This window comes from Tachypleus tridentatus, chromosome 2, assembly GCF_004210375.1.
Source record: "Tachypleus tridentatus isolate NWPU-2018 chromosome 2, ASM421037v1, whole genome shotgun sequence".
Classification (NCBI taxonomy): domain Eukaryota; kingdom Metazoa; phylum Arthropoda; class Merostomata; order Xiphosura; family Limulidae; genus Tachypleus; species Tachypleus tridentatus.
In genome coordinates, this window is record NC_134826.1 from 52,395,237 (window position 1) to 52,408,253 (window position 13,017).

Here is a 13,017-nt window from a genome sequence, read left to right on the forward strand (position 1 = left end):
GGACATTGTTGTAAAAATCGTGAATTGTGTTAGAAGTGAAAGCTCTCTCATTCATCGACAGTTTGTTGAGTCTTTGAAGAAAAGCAATGACTACTTTTGATGATCTTACTGATTTTGCAAGTGTAAGATGGTTAAGTAGAAGAAAAGTCTTGGAACGATTTACTTCCTTATTTCCTCAAATAAAAGAGTATCTTGTTGAAAAAAAAGTAAGATTAAAACTTTCTCTGAAATTGAAACTTTGTCATGGCATTGTGATTTGCATTTTCTGTGTGACATAATGGCTCACCTGAATAATTTGAATACGAATCTTCAGATAAGAAGTAAAATAACAAGCGAGCAATCACAGTGTATTCACGACTTTCAATTAAAGCTAAAACTCCTTCCGGAGCAACTACAAAAGAATGAGTTGACACATTTTGCAAAGTTGAATATTTTTCTCTGGTGCTAATGACGATCCCTATGTAAACAGAATAAAAAAATTTGAATCACGTTTCTCCGAGTTTAAGAATTTGAAATTAATATTTAAATTTTTGTGTGATTCATTTCAATGTGACTTAGGAAATTTCAGTAATAAAATTACATCTTTTTTGTCTTTGGATACGTGTGGATTCGAAGATGAGATGCTTATCCTGCAAAGTGTAGAAGAGATAATAGGTAAACAAAAATGTTCTATCAGAGAGATGTAGCTCACTATTCTGATAAATGAGTCTTCCAACTTTAACGATAGCAATTTCAAAATTTATTTTCCATGTTTGGACCCACATGGGAGTGTAAGTGAACATTTACTACGCTAGATTTTCTCAAGTCTAGATACAGATCTCGGCTTACTGACATAAATTGACGAAAACCTCCATTACGTTAAAGGTTAGTTGCAATGCAATTATTTTGATTAAACTCATATCTTTCAATTTCTTTTAATAGTGTGACTAACGTTGTTTTATCAGCTAGAGTTGTGGTCACAATGAAAAATAAGTTGCCCACCCCTGCCTTAGAACCTTTCAATCTGGCCTAGTTAGCTCTGGAATTAAGTGAAACGCGTCGTCGACAATGTTTAAGGAGGACAAAAGATATTTAAAATACTATTATACACTCGTCTTCTTAAAAAAAACTATAAACGATTGAATAATTTTATAATTACGCACAAAGTTATACAACGGGCTATCTGTATTATGGCAACAAAAGGTATCAAACCCCAGTTTCTACGTTTATATACCTTTAACCTGAGGCCAGATTTAACAAGAATAGAATCGTTTAACATATAATACATCTGACACTAATATTAATCATTCTATTTGAATGTTTGAAATGCAAACAACTAAATAAAATAACACCTAACGACTTTTTATTTTAGTAAAACAGATGGAGATATTTTATAATGTTAATTAACGTCTTAATTAACTGTATTCGTTTAAGTTTAACGGGATCATCAGGGTATCAACGATAGACAGTAGGTAACAATGTTACCAAGTAGCATCATCAGGACAATGTAGATAGACAGTAGGTAACAATATTACCAAGTAGCATCATCAGGACACTGTTGATAGACAGTAGGTAACAATGTTACCAAGTAGCATCATCAGGACACTGTTGATAGACAGTAGGTAACAATGTTACCAAGTAGCATCACCAGGACACTGTTGATATACAGTAGGTAACAATATTACCAAGTAGCATCATCAGGACACTGTTGATAGACAGTAGGTAACAATGTTACCAAGTAGCATCATCAGGACACTGTTGATAGACAGTAGGTAACAATGTTACCAAGTAGCATCACCAGGACACTGTTGATATACAGTAGGTAACAATATTACCAAGTAGCATCATCAGGACACTGTTGATAGACAGTAGGTAACAATATTACCAAGTAGCATCATCAGGACACTGTTGATAGACAGTAGGTAACAATGTTACCAAGTAGCATCATCAGGACACTGTTGATAGACAGTAGGTAACAATATTACCAAGTAGCATCACCAGGACACTGTTAATAGACAGTAGGTAACAATGTTACCAAGTAGAATCATCAGGACACTGTTGATAGAAAGTAGGTTACAATGTTACCAAGTAGCATCACCAGGACACTGTTGATAGACAGTAGGTAACAATGTTACCAAGTAGCATCATCAGGACACTGTTGATAGAAAGTAGGTAATAATGTTACCAAGTAGAATCACCAGGACACTGTTGATAGAAAGTAGGTAATAATGTTACCGAGTAGAATCAGCAGGACACTGTTGATAGAAAGTAGGTAATAATGTTACCAAGTAGCATCATCAGGACACTGTTGATAGACAGTAGGTAACAATATTACCAAGTAGCATCACCAGGACACTGTTGATATACAGTAGGTAACAATATTACCAAGTAGCATCATCAGGACACTGTTGATAGACAGTAGGTAACAATATTACCAAGTAGCATCATCAGGACACTGTTGATAGACAGTAGGTAACAATGTTACCAAGTAGCATCACCAGGACACTGTTGATAGACAGTAGGTAACAATGTTACCAAGTAGCATCACCAGGACACTGTTGATATACAGTAGGTAACAATATTACCAAGTAGCATCATCAGGACACTGTTGATAGACAGTAGGTAACAATATTACCAAGTAGCATCATCAGGACACTGTTGATAGACAGTAGGTAACAATGTTACCAAGTAGCATCATCAGGACACTGTTGATAGACAGTAGGTAACAATATTACCAAGTAGCATCACCAGGACACTGTTAATAGACAGTAGGTAACAATGTTACCAAGTACAATCATCAGGACAATGTTGATAGAAAGTAGGTTACAATGTTACCAAGTAGCATCACCAGGACACTGTTGATAGACAGTAGGTAACAATGTTACCAAGTAGCATCATCAGGACACTGTTGATAGAAAGTAGGTAATAATGTTACCAAGTAGAATCACCAGGACACTGTTGATAGAAAGTAGGTAATAATGTTACCAAGTAGAATCAGCAGGACACTGTTGATAGAAAGTAGGTAATAATGTTACCAAGTAGCATCATCAGGACACTGTTGATAGACAGTAGGTAACAATATTACCAAGTAGCATCATCAGGACACTGTTGATAGACAGTAGGTAACAATGTTACCAAGTAGCATCATCAGGACACTGTTGATAGACAGTAGGTAACAATATTACCAAGTAGCATCACCAGGACACTGTTAATAGACAGTAGGTAACAATGTTACCAAGTAGCATCATCAGGACACTGTTGATAGACAGTAGGTAACAATATTACCAAGTAGCATCATCAGGACACTGTTGATAGACAGTAGGTAACAATGTTACCAAGTAGCATCATCAGGACACTGTTCTGATGTATAAATCGTTCTATGAGACAAAGCTCGCCTCTTACAATAATAACAACATTTATAAATCGTTCTATGAGACAAAGCTCGCCTCTTAAAATAATAACAATGTTTATAAATCGTTCTATGAGACAAAGCTCGCCTCTTACAATAATAACAACATTTATAAATCGTTCTATGAGACAAAATTCGCCTCTTACAATAATAACAACGTTTATAAATCGTTCTACGAGACAAAGCTCGCCTCTTACAATAATAACAACATTTATAAATCGTTCTATGAGACAAAGCTCGCCTCTTACAATGCTAACAATGTAAATAACTTGTTTTACAATATGCTAGACCTGTCGGATACTTTGTCGGAATTCGCTCATTTGGATCAAGTCACGTGCATCAGATGCTGACATTTTTTGTTGTTGTGGCTAAAAAGTTAACCGAGAACACAGCAAAAAATGTACAACTGACAGAAAGATTCGATATTCTACAATTCTACTAGTTGTTAGAAACAAAAAAATATTTTCGTTGAGGTTTGATATGTTCCACGTAAGCAAGAAACAAAAACAGAACATACTACGAACAGTAACCAAGCCCTAAAAATCTACTTTTCTTAAATCTGAAACAATAGTAATAGGTTGATATTTATTACAGCGTCTTCAAAGTCTACAGTGTAAATCGTCATAAGTATAATAATGGTTTGTTAATTATATCTGTGTTATTAATTACAATAAACGCTAATAAAACGCTTACTATTACTTTTGTTATTCTTTTACATGGAATTTTTTTTTACTTTAAACTAGGGTATTTTAACGTCAAAATTATCACACAAATTGTAATATGCAAACTATTGTATTCTATTTTATGATTGTGTTAAAATTAATGTCGGTGAGCCGCTTACATCTTGTATGGTCGAACTCGATTTTAACCACGGATGTTAAGGCCCAGTGTTATCTTTTATGATGTGTTTCGATGGATGTAATAAGACATTAATAATGTTGTTTCCTTATCTGTAACTTGTTGATAGTTTGTATGTTAAAAGCAAAACGTGGATTTATATTGATTATCCTAACTAATCTACTTCAGGTTTCACCTCTGGTCTTCTTCAAAGATTTCTTCTTCCTGATGAAAAACTCCGAAAGCTTAAACTTTACTGTGATTAATAATGGCCAACACGAAATTCAATATTTAAGCGAAATTTCGCAGTTTTAAGTGGTAGAATGAATAATTAAAATTACCAAAACTAATTCTTGAGCTTTGATCTAGCTAAGATGTAACCCTCCAGTAAGAAGGACTTTTGATGGTTTTCTCTCTAGAATCTATAGAATATGAAGGTCTGCGGAAACAGAAGACCAGTGGATGAAAACGCCAGTTACAATTCAGAGTATATTAATAAGGGTTAATATTAATGTCAATATATATATTTTTCTGAGTTAACATGACTTTATAGAGGTATATGGTGGTCCTGGTGGCGCACGGTAAACCACTGTGCAGCTTTGTGTTTAACAACAAACGGTGTGCGTGTTTTTCATATAGCAAAGCCACATTAGGCTATCTGCTGAGTCCACCGAGGGGAATCGAGCCCCTGATTTTAGCGTTATAAATCCGTAGACTTCCCGCTGTACTAGCAGGGGAGACAACAAACGGAGTCCTACAGCGTCTTCCCTTCTCAAACAATTAAAAACTTGTAAACAAAATATTCACTAGTTGTACACCGTTTTTGGTTGCTTATATATAAACAAACGCCTTCCAGTTTCTATGTTTCGTTTTGTTTTTTTATTCTTCCAGATATTCCTGTACGTCCACCAATGGGAGAATTTTAATTCCAATGAAGAAGACTGGAATACGTTACAGCTGAGCTTCAACGAAACCTGAAGAATGGAATAAATAGTAGACTTTAAAAAATCAATTATTTTATTTTGTTTTCAATGGATGACATTGACAAAGGGAACTTGACAACGAACTTAAGTAATTGGACAGAAAACGTGAAATTTAGGCCAAAGGAAACCAGCTTTGAACCCTTATTCCATTTCATAGTCACAGGGGTTCTAAGCACAACCGTAAGTTAAAAACTGAGTTTCGATATTCGTGATGGGCACAGGACAGATAGCCCATTGTTTAGGTTTATGCTTAACAATGAACAAAACAACACGTTTTTATGCATATTTTAAATTAGTGTCGAAAGTAAAGTGAATTTTGTGAATATCGTTGCACTAAAGAATGTTGATAAATACAACCAAATATACAAGAGCAACTAAATTAAAATGTATGGATAGCAAAGTTTTATCCCTTTACAAGTAATAAAGTTTATAATAAACATTTTTTTGTGAAACGATGTTATATGAAAATAATTGTATAAATGTTTAAAGAGTATAACTATTCATTAGAAAGCATAGAGTAGGCTTAACATTTACTAAGCCTAAATGCGTTTGTTTATGCTTATAAAAACAGACGTTTACTTCATAACAGAATGTTTCTAGCAAAATAAAAAGAAATAAAAGAATGTTAATGAAGAGAATTAATGAACTTTGCAAGAGACTGAATTATTTTTTTCATATTTTCATTTTTAATAAAAACAAACAAATCATATTTCTAAACTATCAATTGAAACATGGAACAAAGTACGGTAAAAATAGATAATTTGATTTTGTTATCTCAAACCTTCACTGAATTTGATTAATTCAAATAAGCATCGATTGACAAAGACATTATATTTTGTCTATTTCAAGTTATTTTTTTCATCAAAAGTAGGTAAACTGAAATATTTATTACAATTGTGCTTATTCACTGTAACATTCTTTATATTTTAAATAAATACACACATTCTTTTTACATTAGGTTCGGCATAGCCAGGTGGTTAAGAAATTCAACTCGTAATCCGAGGGTCGCGGGTTCAAATCACCGTCATACCAAACATGCTCGCCCTTTCAGCCATGGGAGTGTTATGTGACGGTCAGTCCCACTATTCGTTGATAAAGAGTAGCCCAGGAGTTGGCGTGAGGTGGTGATGACTAGCTACCTTTCCTCTAGTCTTACACTGCTAAATTGGGGACGGCTAGCGCAGATAGTCCTCGTGTAGCTATTCGTGAAATTCAACCCAAAGCTTTTATATTGTTTTTCAACAGTACGAACACGTTGTTTGGGTTTTATCTGACCCCAAGAATTTTAACTTTAAGTAGCCGATATGAATCAGAAATGTAAACATTCATAAAATGGTGCAGCTAACTAGTGAGAAAAGTGGATAACGTATCAGAAATACAAAAGTTCGAGCCACGATATCGCTGAATGTGCTCTACAATTTTATACAAATTACAGTCAGACCCAGTTTTCCGTTTCATGATCACCACACGTCCCTTGTGTTGGCGGGTTTCCAAGTTGCTTGTTGTCAACGCCACCTACAGTTGGATGTCTGTCACGAGAACTTTAAACTACTAACACCAACAACAGAAGCTCCCTTGCGTTGAAGTGAGCTTCTCAATAAGACGTTTTTTTCTCAGAACAAAATATAGGGGGCATTCCTTAGGACGCACTCTTCCGCCAAGAGGAGCTGATCATATTCGCCTATGGAAAAAAAACAAAAAACAATTCTCTTCATCCGTCGTTATCAACCAAGATTGATAATTCTTCGCAGGGGAAAAGAAAATATACGTCCTCCAAGTTTCGTCCAAATCCGATCGTGTTCCGTCCACTTTCGGTACCGAAAGTAATGGACGGAAATTTTAAAGTACCGTTTTGTTCTTAGCTTTGTTCGTCATAACATTTTTGAAAAGAAATATTTTGTTGAAGAACAAACATGAAAGTTAAGATATTAGAGAATGAAAAACTTGTGATAGTCATGGAATGTATATATAACTGCATGTAAAAAAACGTCCATCTTCTGGATCACAAGAACAAAGTGGTCTGTTTTGAATCTCGCGCAAAGTTACTCGAGGGCTATTTGCGCTAGCCGTCCGTATTTTAGCAGTGTAAGACCAAAGGGAAGGTAGCTACTCATCACCACCCACCGCCAACTCTTGGACTACTCTTTCACCAACGAATAGTGGGATTGACTGTCACATTATAACGCCCTCAAAGCTGAGAGGGCGAACATGTTTGGTGTGATGGGAATTCGAACCCTCGACCCTCGGATTACGAGTCGATTACCTTAACCACCTGGCCAAGAACAAAGTGATAGGGCACATTTGCATCATAAAACCTCAAGAAGTCGTCCATCAGAATCTGTCGGTTCTGTTGAACTCAATTCTTTCATCTCTCGACCTCTCTCTCTTTTGTTTTAGTAAATATTTCCGTAGCATTTACTTCATTCGTCTCTTTCACACCCCCACCCCCAAGATATTTGATTAAATATTTCACGCGTCAAACACGGAAAGATATCTATTTATCAGGATAACTTTGGGTTTTGATATCATGGCATTCTGTACCAGATTTATTGATGTCTAAAATGAGATGTCGTTTACACAAAATCTTTCTAAACGTCAGATTCAGTTCCTCCTTCAGGAAAATATTTTCCGATTACGTCTCCCTCCCCCAAGTTCAAAGCAGTATCTACAGTTAACGTGATTCGATGTAAATTTCGATAATGTTTTCACTGCATGAAGCGAATAGTTTAACATATCTTACTTCGTCAACTTTTATCGTATGTGAGTTCAATTCTAAACAAAAGTCGTTTCGTCGAAATAACATTCCAGCTCTATAAAAGTTATTTTTATCTCTACATTTTCGTTGTTTGTATAGTTAGCGTATACTGTACTATACTTCGGACAAAATCAAACCAATGAATAGTTTTACGAGACTTTGATTCCTGTTTCTGTCAATATCGTCCTATTGCTTTAACCCCCACTTTAAAAGACGAAAGGAATGACAAATAAAGGTTTTTGTTTGGTTAAGTTTAACCTGAATGTTCTATATCAACATTTTGAAAACTCCGGGTGTTAAAAAAATAAAAATTTTGTAGCAAGCTTGTAACCTCTGACCTTTAGCAGCAACATTTTAGTGAATTTTAAGGTTCATTAAAAATGTTTGTTTGTTTGTTTGTTTTAATTTCGCGCAAAGCTACACGAGGGCTATCTGAGCTAGCCGTCCCTAATTTAGCAGTAGAAGACTAGAGGAAAGACAGCTAGTCATCACCACCCACCGTCAACTCTTGGGCTACTCTTTTACCAACGAATAATAGGATTAACCATCACTTTATAACGCCCCCACGGCTGAAAGAGTGAGTATGTTTGGTGTGACGGGGATTCGGAGCCCACGACCCTAAGATTAGAAGTGGAATGCTTTAACCACCTGGCCATGCCGGGCCTCCTCGGAAGGAGAAAGAATCGCCAATAGTATCCAGTTTTCCGAAGTTATCAGTCTTTGCATATCTAACCCCTAGGTTAACAAAAACTAAAATTTAGAAAACGTAAACCTATCTTTTGATTTGTTTCGACAGCTGATAACAATATTGTTTCAATACTTGCGGCTAGTGCAACAATGAAGCTCATTGTGCTAACAACAAACAAACCCCACTAACATTAATCTATTCAAGTAGGGAAAATGTTAAGATTATGTTAACATATGTACCATATTAAATATTAGTTCTTAGGCTGCTAAGAAGTAACGAAATATTTTCAGCGCTTTTTCATAAACTGAAGAAGAAATGTTGCTGGATTTTTTTTTTCTAATTTTAAAATTTGTTTACAGGATTCGATATAGTTATTTTATCGCCCTCTTTCGGCCGGAAGAAACAACTACTAGCTAGATTTCATGTTATCTAAAATCTATGGTGCGAATAAACTCAAGACAATTTTCGCTGAAAAAGCTTACAGGTTTCTTTAATGTTATATCATGATTAACAATTCTTCTTATCAAGATTGAAAAAATATGACTGTTAATATCACTATGTAACACAAATTTCATTCCTGGATAGTATGTGTTATTTCTTAATTGCTCATGTTGTAAAAGTACAGAAAATGGCCATTATTCCCTTCAAACTTTGTTTTTGTAACCCGGACAATGAAATTTAGAAAAGAACCTATTTTCTATTTAAAAACGGGCAAATTTGCACATTTTCATTTACATAAGGTTAGAATAAAACAACATATGAATCATGATTTACATGTATTTATACTAAAGTTATACAAAAATATTTAGAAGTGAGTAGTTTTTCAAGATTTGCGGCTGTAATGTAAATCACTTTCACGTATCAGCCCTCAAATATAGTCTCTCATCATGTTTTCGTTATACGCTCCTTGATAACGGCATTCAAAGTCCAGTATATCTTGGTGGAAGCACTCGCCTTGCTCATCTGAGTATGTTCCCATGTTCTCCTTAAATTTATCAAGATGAGCGTCAAGGATGTGGACTTTCAGGGACATCCTGCAGCCCATTTTGCCGTAGTTCTTCACCAGAGCCTCAACCAGTTCCGTATAATTTTCGGTCTTGTGAATGCCCAAGAAGCCCCAAACCACTGCGACAAAGCTTCTCCAAGCTTTTTCTTCCTTCCTACTGAGCTTCTTGGGAAATTCTGTGCACTCCAGGATCTTCTTCATAAGTGGTCCAACGAAGACACCAGCTTTGACCTTTGCCTCAGACAGCTCAGGGAAGAAGTCTCGAAGATACGTGAAGGCTGCAGATTCCTTATCAAGAGCTGTGACAAATTGTTTCATAAAACCCAATTTTATGTTCAATGAGGGAACAACACCTTCTGGAGGTTCACTAGTGGCTCACACTTGACATTGTACATCCCAACAGAGAACTCGGTCCGTTGTGACCAGTGCTTCCTGTTATAGTGAGCTGCGGTGTCCCTGCTGTTCCAAAGGTCAAGATAACAGGGAAACTTGGTAAAGCCTCCTTGGAGACCCATCAGAATGTCATCATTTTGAAGTCTCCGATAACCTCCCAGTCATACTCATGATAATCAAGACTTCTAGCAAGGTCTTGATGCTGTTGTATACCTCTTTGAGGTGCACCAAAAGTTATTTAAATTTTAAAAGTTCTAAAATTTGTACAATATAAAATCTTACTATTCAAGCAAGCAAAATTGTCAGTCTTACCTTGTAGAGTTTTTTTGCAGTGCTCCCAGGTAAAACGAGGTGCCCAGGGTTTGTCTTGATCCCTCACAGGCCTGTGTGTCACTTAGAACTAAACTGAAGTGGTGAGTGGTGAGTCTCTGTACATGTATATATATATTACTATGGAAAGTTCGAGAAAATTCTCGTGAGTTCTAAAACATTCTAGAAAGTTCTAGAATTCTTGTAAGTTCGAGAAAATTCTCTATCAGCTCCTCAGCATTGAATCTACCTGGAATGTTCCAGAAAATGGGTAAATTTGAAAATTTCATTACCCAGGTCACAAAAGCAAAGTATGAAGAGAAAAAAAAATCTTTTCGATTTTCTTTGGGAATAAGCAATTGGGAAATAACACTTTCTGCCCAGGAACAAGAAAAAGTAAAATTGTGTTACATACTGTTATTTTATACTTCACTGCCAAACACATTTTTTTTTTACCTTTATATAAACAAAATGTTGGAAAGTTGTAGTAAACACATAAAAAAGTTACTAGGCCTAGCGTATCCTGGATGGCAACAACAATCGACTTGCAAAATGGATCAAAATCCGGCACCGAACACGCTCGTCGTATTAATCGTTAGAGCGTTATAATATGACGGTTAATATTACTGTCCGTTGATAAAGAATAGACTAGCATATATATTTAGTTGTACAAATGTCTGCAAATATTGCAACTCTTTATTGACCATTATTACAAAACTTTAGGCCAAAGAGTGACATCATTGAAAACGTATCGAACGAAAAAAGCAAAAGTGATGGTTTCGAAACGTGATGATGCCAAATACGTTTCACGCTTTCTTCTGAAGGTGCATTATAAGAGTGACAGTAATTTCGTTAAAAGTTTACTATTCAGATGAAGGGTACCATGAACTGCTTACCTTCCATCTGGGCCACAGTTCAAAATTATTAAGAACGGAGCTGACCCTTTAGCTTCCTGAATTCCAAAGCTTAGTTTCACACTGCCATCTAGAGGGTACGGATGTAAACAATATTCGAAGGTTGATTAAAAAGTTATACGTCTATTGCTAGAGGATTAAAAAGCTTTGTTTATTTGTTTTGAATTTCGCGCAATACTACACGAGGGCTATCTGCACTAGCCGTCCCTAATTTTGCAGTGTAAGACTAGAAAAAATGCAACTCGTCAGCAGCACCTACTATCAACTCTTGGGTTACTTTTTTTCACCAACGAAGAGCAAGATTGACCATCACATTATAATACCAAACGGCTAAAAGGGTGAGCATGTTTGGTGTGACGGAGATTCGAACCCGCAAGCCCTCAGATTATGAGGCGAGTGCCTTATCCACCTGACCACATCGTGCCGATTGAAAATGTTATCTTGATAAAAAATATATTTAATAGTAAGAAATAAATAGACAAAAATGTTAACCAATCAGTCTATAATTCTATACTTAAACGATTTTTAATGTTATAAGTAATCAAGTTTGCCTCTGTGCGATTATAAGGCATTTATAAACATTTTCTTTCCCATTGTTAGATTAGCATATATATTTATGACTGACCTAAATCCTATAGTTGAGAATTTCAAGTTCAGAAAACTTTTTTCTGCGCATTTTAACAATGTTATCAATACATAACTCAACAAGTCTACGCTTAATAATACCTAATATTTCCAGTCATAACTTTAGTACATCGACACGATATTTAGCTCTAATTACTTTTTCTCAATCCCGAGGAATGGGCAACTCCATGGCTATTGGCCACATGTGGCCAGTGGATAGCACAATTGTGGTCAGCTCAGTTTAGGAATCAACTTTTTCCATCAATTATTTTTTATCGCAAATTTGGTAATCATCAACTGCACTGCCTGATGTCATCGCTAATGTTGCGCGTTTCATCACTGCCACAGACTCCGCCGATTTTGTAATGTCAATATGGTTTAGATGTTTGTTATCGGGGTGTGAGTTGTTTTACATGCGCTTGCAAACATTTTTATTGTGCAACTTTCAAGTGTTTAAATATATTTTGTTTTTAATCCCGTAAAATGGATAGGTGGATAATTCGAAAACAAAAGAATCCAGATGATGGTGAACACTCAGAAAATAAAGATAATTTAATTGATTCTGGTATTACTGACAAAAAGAGAATGGCACGTGACTGGAAAAACGTGAAGCGATAATTTAATGAAAGTTGGGAGTTGAAATTTGTAGTGATTGAAGCAAATAATAAACCAGTGTCTTTTGTGTAACAAAGTTTTAAGAATAATAAAGTGTACACCCTTAAGCAGCACATTAACAATTTTCACAACGAATTTGATGTAAAATTTCCAGTTGATAGAAAAAATCTTATGAATGAAATTAGCCTTCTGAAAGCACAACTTCATGAACAGCAGGGAGGCCTAAAAAGATTTTTATCATCGATAGAACTAGTTACGTTAGCTAGATATAAAGTATATTGATTCTAGCCAAAAAAAGAATTCATTTCCTGATGCTGAACTAGTAAAAAGAAATATTGATTGTGGTCATTGAAACTCTGTTGGAGAATTATAATTCAAAAATAAAATATGATATTCTTCAAAAGGTAAATAATTTGTAAGCAGTCGAAGAACAATTGTCCGCAATTGAGTTAGCGAAAGGCATAGAAAATCAGTTGCTTGAACAATTAAAATCTATATTTTTCTA